The following is a 15,844-nucleotide window of genomic DNA, read 5'->3' as shown; positions in this document are numbered from 1 at the left end:
GATGTTAAATATATTAAAATATAAATCAGATACACAATAAGTATTCATGACCAAACCATTATTTTGCTGTACAAATAGAATAAGACTCTGAAATATTGTACAATTAGCTTGTGAAGGAAATCAAAAATGCAGGTGGGCAAAAATGTAGGGATTGGGAATTCAATGTAATGGTTCTTAGTTGTCTCCCAGAGTTCTTTCACTGGGTGTAGCTGGTTCAGTTCATTACTGCTCCATTAGAACTGATTTGGTTCATCTCATTGCTGAAGATGGCCAGGTCCATCAGAATTGATCATCATATAGTATTGTTGTTGAAGTATATAATGATCTCCTGGTCCTGCTCATTTCACTTAGCATTAGTTCGTGTAGGTCTCTCCAGGCCTTTCTGAAATCATCCTATGACCACCTATGTTCTAAAACAAAAGAAAGCAAGAGGTGTAATGGGCCAGAACTCTGGAGAAATGTACTTGAAACAAGGATTCTTACAACAAGGTGTTAACTCAGTGAAATGATAAGACAATGATTATCTTGTTTAGCATGTGGGCTCTCTAATTCAGTGTGAGTGATTTAATCCTACAACAAGGTGTTAACTCAGTGGAATTGATAATACAATGGTTATCTAGTTTACATATACTTAGTACTTAGCATGATGTTGTAATAGTTCTACAATTGATATAATTGTAATAGAGTATTTAACCTGAGGACAAAGCCAGCCACAGAGATTCCATCTGTGATTAGTCTCGTGGTGGCTCTCCTGCCTCCTGCATTCCTCCACTGAGACCAAGACTCATTCATAGGTCCACCAGAAAGCTAGTCTGGCTCAAGGTGAAAGAGACAGAATCAAATAATAAAGACTTTTGATTTTATTCCTGATTATTCTTTGTGGTGATTATTCTGCTGAAACCAAGGCCCATTTGAAGGACCTCCAGAACATTACACTAGGTAAATTATACTGTAACATTTTCTTCATCTATTAGCTTAGTGAAGCTGTCAAAAAAGTTGATGACACTATTATGAAATTACCTTTCTTTGTTGACATGTTAATTATTTTTCTAGATGTTCAGTAATAATCAGTAAATATTTTAAGTATATAATATATTGTAAAGTTCGAGCTAACTTTCTGGAAGGCCTCAGGATCAGTCAGAATCCGGATCAACCAAAGTCATTGGTCTTTAAGGAGAGAAGTGAAGGAGGCAGACAAGCTGCCATGTGGGTTGCCAAAAATGAATCCTGGACTCTGTAGTCCGGAGCTTCAAGCCTCTTTCCTCCTTGTCCTGAAGCCAACTGACCCTCATCTCTTTCCTTCAGCCCTCCAATCTTTACCTCATCACCACACATTCAGTCAGCACCAATGCTGAGGAGAACCATCACATCATCATCTCATCTAAATATGTGTATATAGAACCATTATCTCACATCAAATAGGTAATTAGCCTTAAGTACTCTGCTATCTGATTCAAGTACACCTTTTCAGAGTTTTAGCCCTCTACATTTCTGCTTTCTATTGTTTTAGAACACAGGTGGTCACACCCTCCCGGACTTCTCAGAGAGGTGAGAACCCCAAAAAGGAGGTGATAATGCCCCCCCAATTTCTCAGGAAGGGAGATGAAAAGCACCAAAGAGAATTGGTGGTTCAAATGAGGTATTGTCAGCAGGTTTCTGGGCTGAAGAGTCTTACTTGAAACAGGTATACACAAACCCATCAGCATAGGCGATATTATACAAGCACATAGCAATAAAGCACAGGCTAGTAGTGATGACCCTCCCCATAGCTGGTGCAGGCTCAATGTGGTATAACAAACATGAATTGCACATGCAAGGAGTGATATAACAAACAATATGGTATTGTAACAGCAAGGTATTGTAAAAGATTTCCAGAAGTCCTAGAAGGAGGGTATATAAATAACAATCACACATATGCCTCCTTCAGCAGCCAAGAGATAATCCAAAACTAATCTATTGTCCATTACTTCACATGTCAGGGAATCCAATGATTCATGCAGATTTTAAAGTCCCGCAGCAGTCTCGTTATGTGTCAGGGAATCCAATGATTCCTGAGTGTTTTGAAGTCCTGCATCAGTCTCATCAACAATTTTTGATGTCCATGAGTCAATTGCCATAACTGCCATGCTCATTCAGTGGTGGGAACAGTCAGCGATGGAACTATCCAATGTTTCTTAGGTCTTCTCCTTTTTTCATCTAAAAACTGCTGTTTGATTCAAGTACATCTTTTCAGAGTTTCAGCCCTCTAAAATATATGTCCCAAACAATATGCTAAGCATTGAAATCTCTAAAGCCAAATTTATTAGCCAACAGTTTACATTCTTTATCTGCTTCCATTTTTATAATGTTCAGGCTAGCTTTCTGGAAGTCCTGAGTCCTTGGTCTTATTGGAGAAATGATGAAGGCAGGATAGCCACCATGAGACTAGTCAAAGATACAATGTGGCATCTCCAGTCCTTCTCAGCCCTTAAAAACCTTAGTACAATTACATCATTACAGCATCCTGAATATGTATGAACTAGGGAACCATTATATCACCATACCAAGTACTAAGTATATATGTAAACTAGAGAACCATCATCTTATCAGTTCCATTGAATTAACACCTTGTTTCAAGTATACTTCTCCAGACTTCTGGCTCTTTACACCTTTTTTATAAATATTATAGTGAAGGGCATCTTTACCCATTCCCTTTTCTTTGCTTCATCCTCAAACCATAGGGGCCAAAAAATGGTCTGGGCTTCTTGACTGACTATAAAATCTGAACAAGACAGAACTCACCTACTTGTAGAGGACTGAAACTATTGAATTCAATGCACTGAGATCAGGAGTGCTTGAGGCTAACTTCTTATTCCATGATACTCTATGGGCATATGCTTGAATAATGGTCTTTTCTATTATCAGTACTGGCTCAATGATTGGTGTATAGAGGATTGTAGGAGGGACTAGGGGATGGAGTAAAGCTAGCCAGGGACACACTTTTTGCGTAGGCGAGGAAGAAGGCACTTGCAAAGATTCTCTTCCATCCCCTTCACTTCTACCCCTAAAGACCAAGAATAAAGACAGACTTTTGCTTATCCTGACTCCAGCTGATTCTGGGGTGTCCTGCATGCTAGCGTGGCCGTTACACCTATTCCATTAAGTGAGTTAGATAATCATCTCAACAACTGCCCTGCTACTTTATCTTAAAGTCATCCAAACTTTTCCATATGCTCTGCTTCTATGCCCTCCAAATCCCTGGCACTATCATCTCATCTATTGATATGACTTAATTACTATAGGGTTTATACTTTGCTCCACCATTGATATTCCTTTAAAAATCATGAGAGCCACTCTGTCTAATCTGTAACTGAAATTTTTCCCTCTCTACCTTCCTCACTATACTTAGGATCTAATTTCATTTAAAGGAAAGAAAACTAAAATTTTCTATTTATGTATCAGGATTTAGACTACTGCTTGGCACATAAAGCACTTAACAAATGTTTTTTTTTTTTTTTTAAGATCTTAAGACAAATACGATTTACTCCTCATTGCATGCGTTTTCACTTTTAGTCTGTAGAATTTCATGCTTGATCACTACTCACCCCTCCTGAGATGACTGTCCCTAAAGCATTTTACTCCATAGAATACTTCTTATCTTTACCCAGAATCTTTTGACTTTTTTATTCTTCAAATCTATGGTGCTTGTCAAATCATACAGATTTCCTTTCCTCTATCATAAACTCAAGGAGAAATTGGTTATTCCCTGCCAGGATTCTCATCATCTAGTCATGTAACCATTTCTAGTCTTCTTACAGAGAATAAGGCCCAGAATTTAAAATTAAATGCTCTTTTGTTACTTTCTCCCCATTTTGAATGTAAAAATTATCATTAAGGAGAGCCAGGAAGTTATTAGGAGATATTTTTACCAGGAAGGATTTTTAGCATATCTCTGAATATTTGAAATTTCCCAGTTCTAAGATAAACATACATGTGTATACAAATAAGCATATACATGTGTATGTTTGCATGGAAATGCATATCTATTGTGTTTATATATAAATTTTTACCCAAATGATGTGATCATATATATATATATATATATATACATTATACATTTTATGTGTGTATATGCTTTGTTTTACTCTAAAATTTACTTTCTAAGTTGTAGCAGGGAATGAATAATTCATGTTTAACAGGCCTTTGATCAAACACCAAGCAATATGACAAATAGCAAGCACATTTTTAATTATAATTATAACATAGAACTAGCTCTATACTATCACCTAGTTTCTCCAACTATGTTGACATATTCTACTTAAAATTGATGGCAACAAAAATCATGGAAGTTTTTTCTGTACAAATGTGAATTGAGCTAGTATACTGGATACCTTTTGTTATTCCCCAATGAAGTAAAGATTGCTCACAAAAATGGATATAAATTCTACAAAGTACACATAAAGCCTTTGTGTATTTTCATATTCTATGTTCCTCCTTGGGGTGCTTTTCTGGAAACAGAGAACATTTCATAATGTTATGAAAGCCCTATTTTGTTCTTGAATTTAACCAATAACTTTACCAGTATTAATATCACTATTTTCCCATTTCAGACATGCAACTTTGAATGAGAAACTTCTGATGAAAAATTCCTTTTTTATTAGTGCAGAGAGATAACTTATACTCTCAGATAAATGGCTAGATTATTGTAAGGTAAAATAGGATTAATGTGCTTGCCTAGAATTTCAATGGCAAGCCTTGAACCCAGGCCTTTCGTATTTCTAGAGCACTTCCTTACTCTTTAAACAAAGATTCTCTCCTCTTTCTCTCTTTCCCTTTCTCTCCTTCCCTCTCTCCTTTCTTCCCTCCCCTTTCTCCCTCTCTCTTGGACACACACAAATATATGCATGTTGGAATCTTTACAAAGTGTTAAGCCATTGGAGTTGATTTGATCTTAGAAAGAGATATTTTGGGCCAGAACTTGAAACAAGGTACTAAGTGGAACTGATAGAACAATGCTTGTGTTCACACCTTTAGAGAGCTCATAAGTATCTAAGTACTCAATGGAGTTTACACGTTTGGGAGAGTTCAGGGTTAGGGTTTTGCACTCTGGGAGATAACCCAGAATCCCTCTCCCTCCAGAAGGTGGAGTTAACCTTTGGAGATCACATAAATAGAGGGAGCTCTTGGAGCTTGGGAACCGACTGGAGGTACTTACTTGAGGTACTTAATTGAGTTGGTTATTTAAGGAGTTACTAGAAACTCTGGGAGCTCGAGAGAGTTTTACTTGGAGTTAGAGAAAGCTCTTGGAACCCACAAGCCCTATCTTCGAGGCAAGAGATTCATTGCATCTTCCAACTTGGTGCTGGCTGGAGGCTGAAGAAAGCAGAGGCAGAAGCCAAGGACAAAGCTGCAAGAGCTCAAGCAGAGAGTTAGGCCTCAACTAACCGGGCTATTTTGGAAGGAGAAATGAACATTTGCATTTTTAGCAACTGGCTGCGATTTTGGAGTAGTTATTTATTTCAACTGAGACTAAGGCTGCCTCCAGAAAACCTTCACATATGCATATGTTAACTTATATAATATGAGCACAGAATAAATATAAAAATAAATAAAATTATTAAATACAAGGAAAAACACTAATATTGAAAAGGCAGAGCTCAAGAAAGATTTCATTTTGATGTCTAGTATGCTGTGAGATGAAAGGAAGATAGGGGTTGTATAAGGAAAGTCAGAATATGTAAAGAAAGAGACTTTAATGACTTTCTTGAACTCAAACAGTAAGTATATAAGGTGAGATTCAAGTCTAGGTCTTGTTAATTCTAAATTCAGCACTAAACTCATTACATTATATTCTCTTTCCAGTTACATGATTCCAGGATCTTTCTCATTAGTGAAATGAGTGTTGTACTAGATGTACCTTTTAGTTTAAATCATCAGTCTACAGCTTCACAAATTTAGAGTTAAAATGAAGCTCACAAGTCATTCATTTCAATTGTCTATTTTATTAATGAGAAAACTGAGGCTGGGGCCATGAGGTGACTTGCCCAGAATTTAAAGGTCTTCATAAATGCAATATCATAAAAGATATGATGATGCAAGATAATGATATGGAGAACAAGTATATGTTTTACTTAACCCATTTTTTTTGTTTTTATTCTTTAAATTATATTTCTTATTATGTCTTTATATGAAAGAATCTTTGAGAATTTTATTATGAGGAAAATGAACCATTACAATTAATGATTGAAGTTTCAGATGTATGCTTTTCCTTGTTTATGATTAATATACCTGATCTGAGAGGACTTTCATGACTGCTTGGATATGCTTTTAGGATGCCCTGAATCTCTAGGGTATTATCTAGAATATACAATGTAAGTTAAAATAGGGAAATCAATGTCACATCAACTTGAAATTGAAAGATAAGAAAATAAAATAATTAGATGTGAATAGTGTGCATTCACTGAAAGAAGAATGAATAAAACGGGAAGTTTCTATTTATTGTGCTTTTTTCTAATAAGATTTTTTTTTCTTTCATAGACATTGAGGTTAGTTAGACTTATTCTTCCCTTTTTTATTATCTGTTCTTTCTTATACTTTGGCAGTTTATTGTCTTTGTAATAATTCAACTATTTTTAAGATTTTCTGAGAATTGTGAATTTATGACACAATTTCTATGCATTTTCTTGAAATTCAAATAATGCATGATGAAAATAGACAATCACCTTTCAACCATGCAAATAAACATGAACTAATGTGCAACAATTCTGAAAGGAATCAAGATGGGTCTTAATGAATCCATACAGTTGGGCTAATGATAATCAGGCAATAAGTTCAACAGATTTTATATACCCCTCCTCTCCTTTCTAATATCTTGATTTGTTTTCCATAAGAATTTCCATGTACAAATAAACCCATATTTACTAAAAGCATAGTCTTGAATTCTTTTAATCTAATTGTGGGGGCAAAGATTGAGAAAGGGGGGGGAGAGAATGAATGGATTTTTCATAAACTAAACCACTTAAGAAGTTTAGATTTCTTCTCTTATCAAAAAGTACTTTCAGACAGTAGGTATACATAATTAGTTTGCTGGTGTGTGTGAATAACTGTAATTTTTTATCACATGAGTGTCTTATACTAACATGTACTAGGTAAATAGTAGTTCATATTATGAAAAAAAGTATGAAATATTATTCCAATTGAGTAGGTAGCTTATGATATACATTTTTTAATTCAGATCACAATTATTTCTATTACAAAAATGCATCTACTTCACAAATGTGAGTGCTGCTTCTAGCTACTGACGGTCAAACTTACCAAAAACATACATATATATATATATATATATATATATATATATATATATATGACACTACCACCACTACCACCAGCATCATCACCATCATCATCATTATCATCATTGTCTTCATGGGCAGGATAACCCTAGATAATACTTTAGTAAACTTGTCCTTCAGGTGACAGATACAAAGACTTTCTCTAGGCCTCACACATAAGTTTTGCTACATTTTTAATTAGTTTTGTTTCCTTGGTTTAGTTGGTCCTGCTGTAGTTTGTGTTCTGCAAATCTATCCTTCCAAAATACCAAGGAACATTTAATATGTTGCAATGAGCTATTATGATGCAACTTCAATGTAACTATAAACTCTTCCAGTCCCCATAATCTTTCTCTTAGATTTTTCTTATTCTAACACATCTCCCACATCGTTTTGCAAATGATATTCATACATAACAGGTCTTACTATGACACTTCCCTGCTCAATATACCTCATTGATATTTTATTACCTCTAGGATGAAATGCAAAAATCCTCTATTTGGCTTTTAAAGCCCTTAATAAGTTGTATACAAACTATGCTTCCAACTTGATCTAGATTTACTTTTTGACTTCCTCTACCATAACATATTATATATCCCTAATTATCCCCAATCCCTATAATTCCCATGCCCAGAATGTTCTCTTTCATCAACTCATTCTAAGAAACCTTAATTTCCTTCATAGTTCATATCAAATAGCACATTCTGTACGAGGACCTTCATACTTTCCTCTAAGTGCCGGTGACTCACCATCGCAATCAATCAATATCTTCCCTGTACACACATATATTGCGCGCACACACACACACACACACTGTTGTGTTGTTTCAATCAAATCAATTTTCTTCATGACTTCATCTGACATTTTCATGGCAAGGATACTATAGTGATTTGCCATTTCCTTCTTCACTTCATTTTTTAAGGATTTGACCCAGCAACTAAGTTTCTGAAGATAGACTTGAACTCAGGTAGATGAATCTTCCACACCCCAGTCCTGGTACTCTATCTACTTATCCATCTATCTGCCCTATACACATGCATGCAAGCATGCATACTCACACATATACACATATGCATATACATACCTATTTTGTTTATACCTATTTTTGTATATACACATAATGATTCCCTTTTTAGGGAGAAAAAAAAAAACACTTTAGGGACAGAGACTCTTCTTTAAAAAAAAGTTTTCTTTGTTTATCTCCAGAGCTTAGCACAATACCTGGAACATAGGAAGCACTAAATAAATTATATGTGTGTATGTGTATGTATGTGTGACTTCTTTACTTAGTAGGGATTGAAATTCAATCCTAACCTTTGATATCATTATTTTTAAAAAGAAAGATATAGCGCTCCTTTTGTACAATAAGTTACATCCCTTGTCCTCAATCAAGAAAACATTACTTGTAAAGTACCAAAATGATGAAGTTATTTTTTAATTGAGCAAAATGCCTGTTCTATTCCTCTCAGCCTATGAGATAAGATTTTTCTTCATACATTTGCAGGACATGTAGTCCCCAAAATATTTAGAGATAGGAACTGACCTTGGGATTTCATTTGTATAAGAGACTCAGTTTAGGAAACTTTCTCTAACCAATATAGATCTTCATCATCTGATTTAAAGAGTTAAAGAGTTGCCTGGAGCACTGTGATGTTAAGTGACTTGACAAATGGTTGTCAGCAGCCAATATATTTCTGAGACAAGATTTGAACCCAGGTCTTGCTGATCCCAAGGCTATTATATTATACTGATTCATATTTACAAAGGGAAGGGTGATTATATTTGCCATTTTTATCATTTCTTTTTTATTCCTCATTTTAAATGTTATGTGAAAACAGTGATCATTCACTAAAATATTAGGACATAGTAAATATCTCTAATGTTCTCATAAAATTGTGAACATAAAATACTGAAGTCTATAATTCAGTGAGTGTAAGAACTAAACATATTAGCATCCTTATTTTAAAATAATTTTATTCATCAGATTGAGAAACATTTCATCCTAAAATGAAGGCCAGAATTATGTAGAAATATAGAGCTCATTTGCATTCTTCCCTTGGAGATTTACATACTTTTGAGTTAACATTTTTCATGTTTGGATATTAACAATATCTAGGGATTTTTTTCCTCTATAAGCTCAAGACAAATCAGTACAAAAGATATGTAGATAGAATCTAACAATGTTTTATTAAGAATAATATCAAATCCATTTAACACTGATAAGCTCTCTGTGTTCTCTCTCTCTCTCTCTCTCTCCCTCCCTCCCTCTATTTCTCTCTCTCTGTCTCTCTCTCTCTGTGTGTGTCTCTCTTTGTCTCTCTTTCTCTTTCTCAGTCTGTTTCTCTCTCTCATCCTCACCAATGATTCTCCATCTCTCATCTCCTATTCCCAAACATTCCCTGAATCTAAGCTATACTTCTTCTCTCACCCTGTCACTTCTTCCTTAAAAAATTGTTCACTTTATTAAAGATGCAGCTCAAGTACTATCTTCTACAAAAAAAACAACACTTTCCTGATTCCTCCCCAAAAGGTTGTGCTACTCTCCCTATCTAAAGAGTTGTTCTTTATGTATGTTGTAAGTATGTTCCACCTGTTTATTCTTTATATACTTATAAAATATCTGCTTGATAGAATGTGCTCTCCTTAAAAGTAGTGTCTCATTGTTGTACATGGCAACTGCAAGATTATACAATGATCAATTCTGACGAATATCATATTATTAGACAATGAGATGATTTCAACCATGAGATGATTCCGGCCAGTTCCAATGATCTTGTCATGAAGAGAGCCATCTGCACCCAGAGAGAGGACTGTGGGAACTGAATGTGATCACAATAGTATTTTCTCTCGTTTTGTTGTTTTCTTGCATTTTGTTTCTTTCTCATTCTTACCCTTTTTGATCCGATTTTTCTTATGCAGCATAATTGTGGAAATATGTATAGAAGAATTACACATGTTTAACATATATTGGATTACTTACCCTCTAAGGGGAGGGGAGGAAGAGAGGGAAAAAATTCCATCAGGAAGACATAGAAAGATAACTCTCATTTAAAACAAATACACAATGAGAAAATATGTGGGAGTCATCTGAATAATACTACCTATATATAAGAACTCTCTATATAACATAGTCATAAAATAGTATTTATGGTAATATAAACCTGCAAAACAGGAGAAATATTAATTGTTCATAGGTAGATGGTATATATATAAATATCTATGTACATATATATATATATATATATAAAAGTGATTATATATTATTTTTTATTCTTTAGTTTCATACTGACCATCAAAAGATTATAAAGATAGACAAATAATAATGAATTTTATTTGGAAGTAGATAAGGCCAAGAAATAAAATAGAAATAATGAAGAATAGGAAAATAAGGAGTCTAGTAGGACTGATTTAACTAAGACTAGAAAGCTGTAATCATCAATTTGTTTTACTTTTTTTTTTTTTTTTTTTTTTTTTTGGAAAACACAGAGATCAATTTAACAAGTACCCAGCATACAGAAACAAGCAAGTCTAGTAGACAAGTGTTCAATAAAACAAAGCACCTGCAAAAATAGGGTGAGACATTATTATTTAGCAAAGACTGCTGGGAAAATCAGAAAAAAGTCTTGTTGATATTAGTTTAAAGATCTCACAGAATATAACAAAATAAGCTATAAATGGATATGATTTAGATATAAAAAATCAACATTTAAATAAATTGGAAAAGGAAAAAAAATTAGCTTTCAGATCTAAAGGTAAAAGAAGAGTTCATGATCAAACAAGGAATAGAGGTAATCAGTGACAAAAAATGATGGAAAAATTTAATTACATAAAATTAAATATTTTGCATAAATGAAATTAATATACTTAAATTTAGAATGGAAAAAAGGTAACTGGAGAAATTATGATCAACATTTTTATTTTGAATATCTCATTTCCAAAATATATAAAGAAGTTAATAACATTCAAAGAATAAGAACTATTTTAAATTAATAAACAGTGAAAGGATATATATTGGCAATTCTCAAAAAAAGAAATCCAAGTTATAAATAACCACATAAAAAGAGATAAAAATCACTAATAATTAGATAAATGCAAATTAAAACAAATCTGCAGTTCTACCTCAGACTTATCAGATTGATAAATTGACAAGAAGGGAATATAACAAATGTATTATGTATGTATTATGGGAAAACTAGTTGTTAATTTGTGAACTCTTTAGGAATAGTTTTTATTGCCTTTCTTTAGATACCCACTGATTATCACAGCACCTGAAACATAATGGGTACTTAATAAATATATACTGACTCAGTGACCTAGCCCATGATGTGAAGGGGAGCTAAGGAGTACCCTCAGAGACTCTTACATTTGTAAGATTTGTGGCATAAGAGTAAATCAGCATTTTGGTTATCTCCTTGAGTATAAGTTTTATCTAGAAGTGTAATAAAGATGGAGTCTGACAAAATGAAGACTAGAGAGAGAAAAATACAAAGAAGAGAATGTTGTGTTAAAAACTATTCAGACTACTATACATTTTCTTTTATTATTATTATATTCCTTTCTTTTTTCTTTTACTCCCTTCCTCTCCATACTTTATTGGACAGTTTCAAAGAATACTTCAATTATTTCATTCTACCTTTACAGGTTTAATTTAAATTATTCTCTTCATAAATTCAAGTTTTAGTCAGATAAAACTAGCTTTGACCCATTTTGAACATTCCGTCTCCTGTTTCTTTATATTTACAAATATTATTCCTCATGCCTAGAAACCATTCCCTCCTCATTTCTGCCTTTTAGAATTATAAACCTCTTCTCTGATGTTTCCCTGCTATTGATTGTCTCCATATCTGTAATGTATATATTTAAGTTACATTTTATCTCCCTAGAAGGATGTTAGATCCTCAAGACCAGAGAATAAATCTGTCTTACCTGTATATGCCCAATGCCTACTTCTATACCTTACACATGTACAGAATTAAATAAATGTTAAACTGAATCAGAATTCAAATTCAAAAGATCAATCTCAATGTTGATCAGATGAAAATAATTGAATGATTGACATTCAAATTCCACTTTGAATGACCTATTGGAATTGCAACTTCAACCTAATGGAACAGGTCACTGAATCAGTTTATATTTATTAAGTACCCATTATGTTTCAGGTACTGTGATAATCAGTGGGTATCTAAAGAAAGCAATAAAAACTATTTACTCCTAAAGAGTTCACAAATTAACAGCCAGTTTTCCCATAATACTTCTAAAATTTGTAATATTCCCTTCTTGTCAATTTATCAATCTGATAAGTATGAGGTAGAATTGCAGATTTGTTTTAATTTGTATTTAGGTAATTATTAGTGATTTTTATCTCTTTTTATGTGATTATTTATAACTTGGATTTCTTTCCTTGAGAATTGTCAGTATATATTCTTTCACTGTTTATTAATTTAAAATAGTTCTTATTCTTTGAATGCTATTAAATTCTTTATATACTTTGGAAATGAGATAGTCAAAGGATTAGTTAAAACAAATGAATCCTCACTTGATGAAATGTATAAGGGAGATATTTTAAGCTGAGAGACTTTAAGATCTACCGTATCTTCTCCATACTCTTCCAGGTAAAATATGTAAAATAGAAAGTAAAATTACTTTCTAATTTTGTCTTGCCTTTTGTAAAGATTATTACATTGGGCACAGAGGCAAAAAATAAAATAAAAGGTCAGAGTAGTTGATGGAAAATATTAGGATAGGAAGCACAGATAATGAATAGGAAAACCTATCAATATAGAATGTGAATGCACCCTGTGCATGTTTCTTCATTTAGATATTTATTTGTAACTTGAAATTTTAAAATTTCATTTTAAAAGTCTAAATTTTGCATAACTAGCTAAATTTTACATATATGTATATATGCATATACATATCATGCAATATTTTAATAGATATATCTTAATTTTGAGTAGGAAACAATATGCATTCTTTTTCAAAATGCTATTATTTATAGAAAAAGGTTTTTTTAAATAGCTTTAAATTTTAAATTCCAATAAAGAGATATTTTAAAGTATATTAAAAAAAATTTTGTCAGAATATTGAACTGTCCTTGATCTTAACAGAAAATCAACACACTTTCCATTAGGGCAGAATAGAAAACATTAAAACAATTCACTGGAAAGGGGAAAAGGAACTACATCAATGGAACATTAAAATTGTGATTTGAACCCACAAAAATTCAGGAAATTATAAATTAAAATCTCCATGACAACCTTAATTGTGATCTCTTGTGCATATAGTCAGTTTAGAAAATGCAACTCTTGACTTCCTGTTCATATCACTATCATCACTATCAAGGTAAGAGGTGAGACAGGAAAAGAGAAGGAGGGAGAAGGGAGGGAGGGAGAGAAGAAACAAAGGAAGGGAAAAAGAAAAAATTCAGGCAGACAGGAAGGAAGGAAAAAGAAAGAGAGAGGAATGGGAAGAAAAAAATAATAAATGAAGGGAAAGAAAATTCTTGCATTTTTCTTGGGATCCTTTAAAGTTTCAAACTTTCTAAATGAAGAAAATGAAGCATCGATTCAAATGTCTGTAAGAATTGACTAATTGATAAGCTCTTATCCACCTTTTTAAAAAATAGCAATCGAATTTTAGAATAATTTTATAAACCATCAAATAATATATGCAAACCTGTTTGTTTTGCATTAAATTTAGCTATGTACAGTCCCATATATATTTTTATAAACCAAAAATTCAGAAAGATTATATTAGATAAAAGGACTAGAATGATAGAAAGTAGAATAATAGAAAAGCAACCTTCTTTTGTGAATCAAGAGGTAAATTCCATACCTAGATCTGTGACTAATATGATATTGAACCAATCAGTTTTTTTTTTTAAATTTAATAGCCTTTTATTTACAGGTTATATGCATGGGTAACTTTACAGCATTAACAATTGCCAAACCTCTTGTTCAATGTTTTCATCTCCCCCCCCCTAGATGGCAGGATGACCAGTAGATTTAAATACATTAAAATATAAATTAGATACACAATAAGTATACATGACCAAAACGTTATTTTGCTTTTACAAAAGAATCAGACTTTGAAATATTGTACAATTAGCTTGTGAAGGAAATCAAAAAATGCAGGGTACATAAATATGGGTTAGAATTCAATGTAATGGTTTTAGTCATCTCCATTCTTTCTCTGGGCGTAGCTGGTTCAGTTCATTACTGCTCCTTTGGAAATGATTTGTTGATCTTTTTGAAGTGGCCAGGTCCATCAGAACTGGTCATCATATAATTTGTTGAATATAATGATCTCCTGGTCCTGCTCATTTCACTCAGCATCAGTTCGTAAGTCTCTCAGGCATTTCTGAAATCATCTTTGGTCATTTCTTACAGAACAGTAATATTCCATAATATTCATATACCACAATTTATTCAGCCATTCTCAACTGGAAATCCATTCAGTTTCAGTTTCTAACCACTACAAAAGGGCTGCCACAAACATTCTTCACATGGTCCCTTTCCCTTCTTTATAATCTCTTTGGGATATAAGCCCAGTATAACACTGCTGGATCAAAGTATACGTTTGTCTTTTTGAGCATAGTTCAAATTACTCTCCAAAATGGTTGGATTCGTTCACAACTCCAAACAATGCATCAATGTCTCAGTTTTCCCATCCCCTCAACAATCATTTATTTTTCCTGTCATCTTAGCCAATCTGACAGGTGTGGGGTAGTATCTTAGGTTGTCTTAATTTTTTCTCGTTAATAATGACTTGGAGCATCTTTTCATATACTAGAAATAGTTTCAATTTCCATCAATTGTCTTTCTTCCTTTGACCATTTTTCAATTGGAAAATGGCGATTTTATAAATTAGAGTTAATTCTCTTATGTTTTAAATGAGGCCTTTATCAGAACCTTTGACTGTAAAAAATATTTTCCCAGTTTTTGCTTCCTTTCTAATCTTTCTCATTAATTTTTTTGTACAAAAAACTTTTCAGTTTGGTATAATCAAAATTTCCTATTTTAATGATCAGTAATGATCTCTAGTTCTCTTTGGTCATAAAAGTCCTTCCCCTTCCACAGGTCTGAAGGGGTAAAGTATCCTGTGTTCCTTAATTTATTAATAATTTCATTCTTTATCCTAGGTCATGAACCCATTTTATTATCTTGGTGTCGGTGTTAAATTTGGATCAATGCCTAGTTTTCCATATTAGTTTCCAATTTTCCCCAATTTTTATCAAAAATAAGTTCTTATCCCAAAAGCGGATAAGAATTTTCTCTAAAACAAATTCAATTATTTTTTCTTTGAGCCAACTCATGGAGTAAGATTCACAATGTTCCTCTCCCTTAAATTCCCTCAGATTGATAATTTCCTTTGCCTCTTCGTGGGATGTGGTTTCCCTCTTTTTATCCCTCCTCCCCACCTTATTCTGCCATTCCCTTTTCCATATCTACTTCCCTTTTTTTTATATCAGTACAATCAAATTATTGTATTCTTTTGTATCTCCACAACAGAAATACAATTCTCAAGATTATTTT

Source organism: Sarcophilus harrisii, chromosome 1 (assembly GCF_902635505.1).
Source record: "Sarcophilus harrisii chromosome 1, mSarHar1.11, whole genome shotgun sequence".
In the NCBI taxonomy this organism is placed as follows: domain Eukaryota; kingdom Metazoa; phylum Chordata; class Mammalia; order Dasyuromorphia; family Dasyuridae; genus Sarcophilus; species Sarcophilus harrisii.
This window is presented reverse-complemented; position numbering follows the sequence as displayed.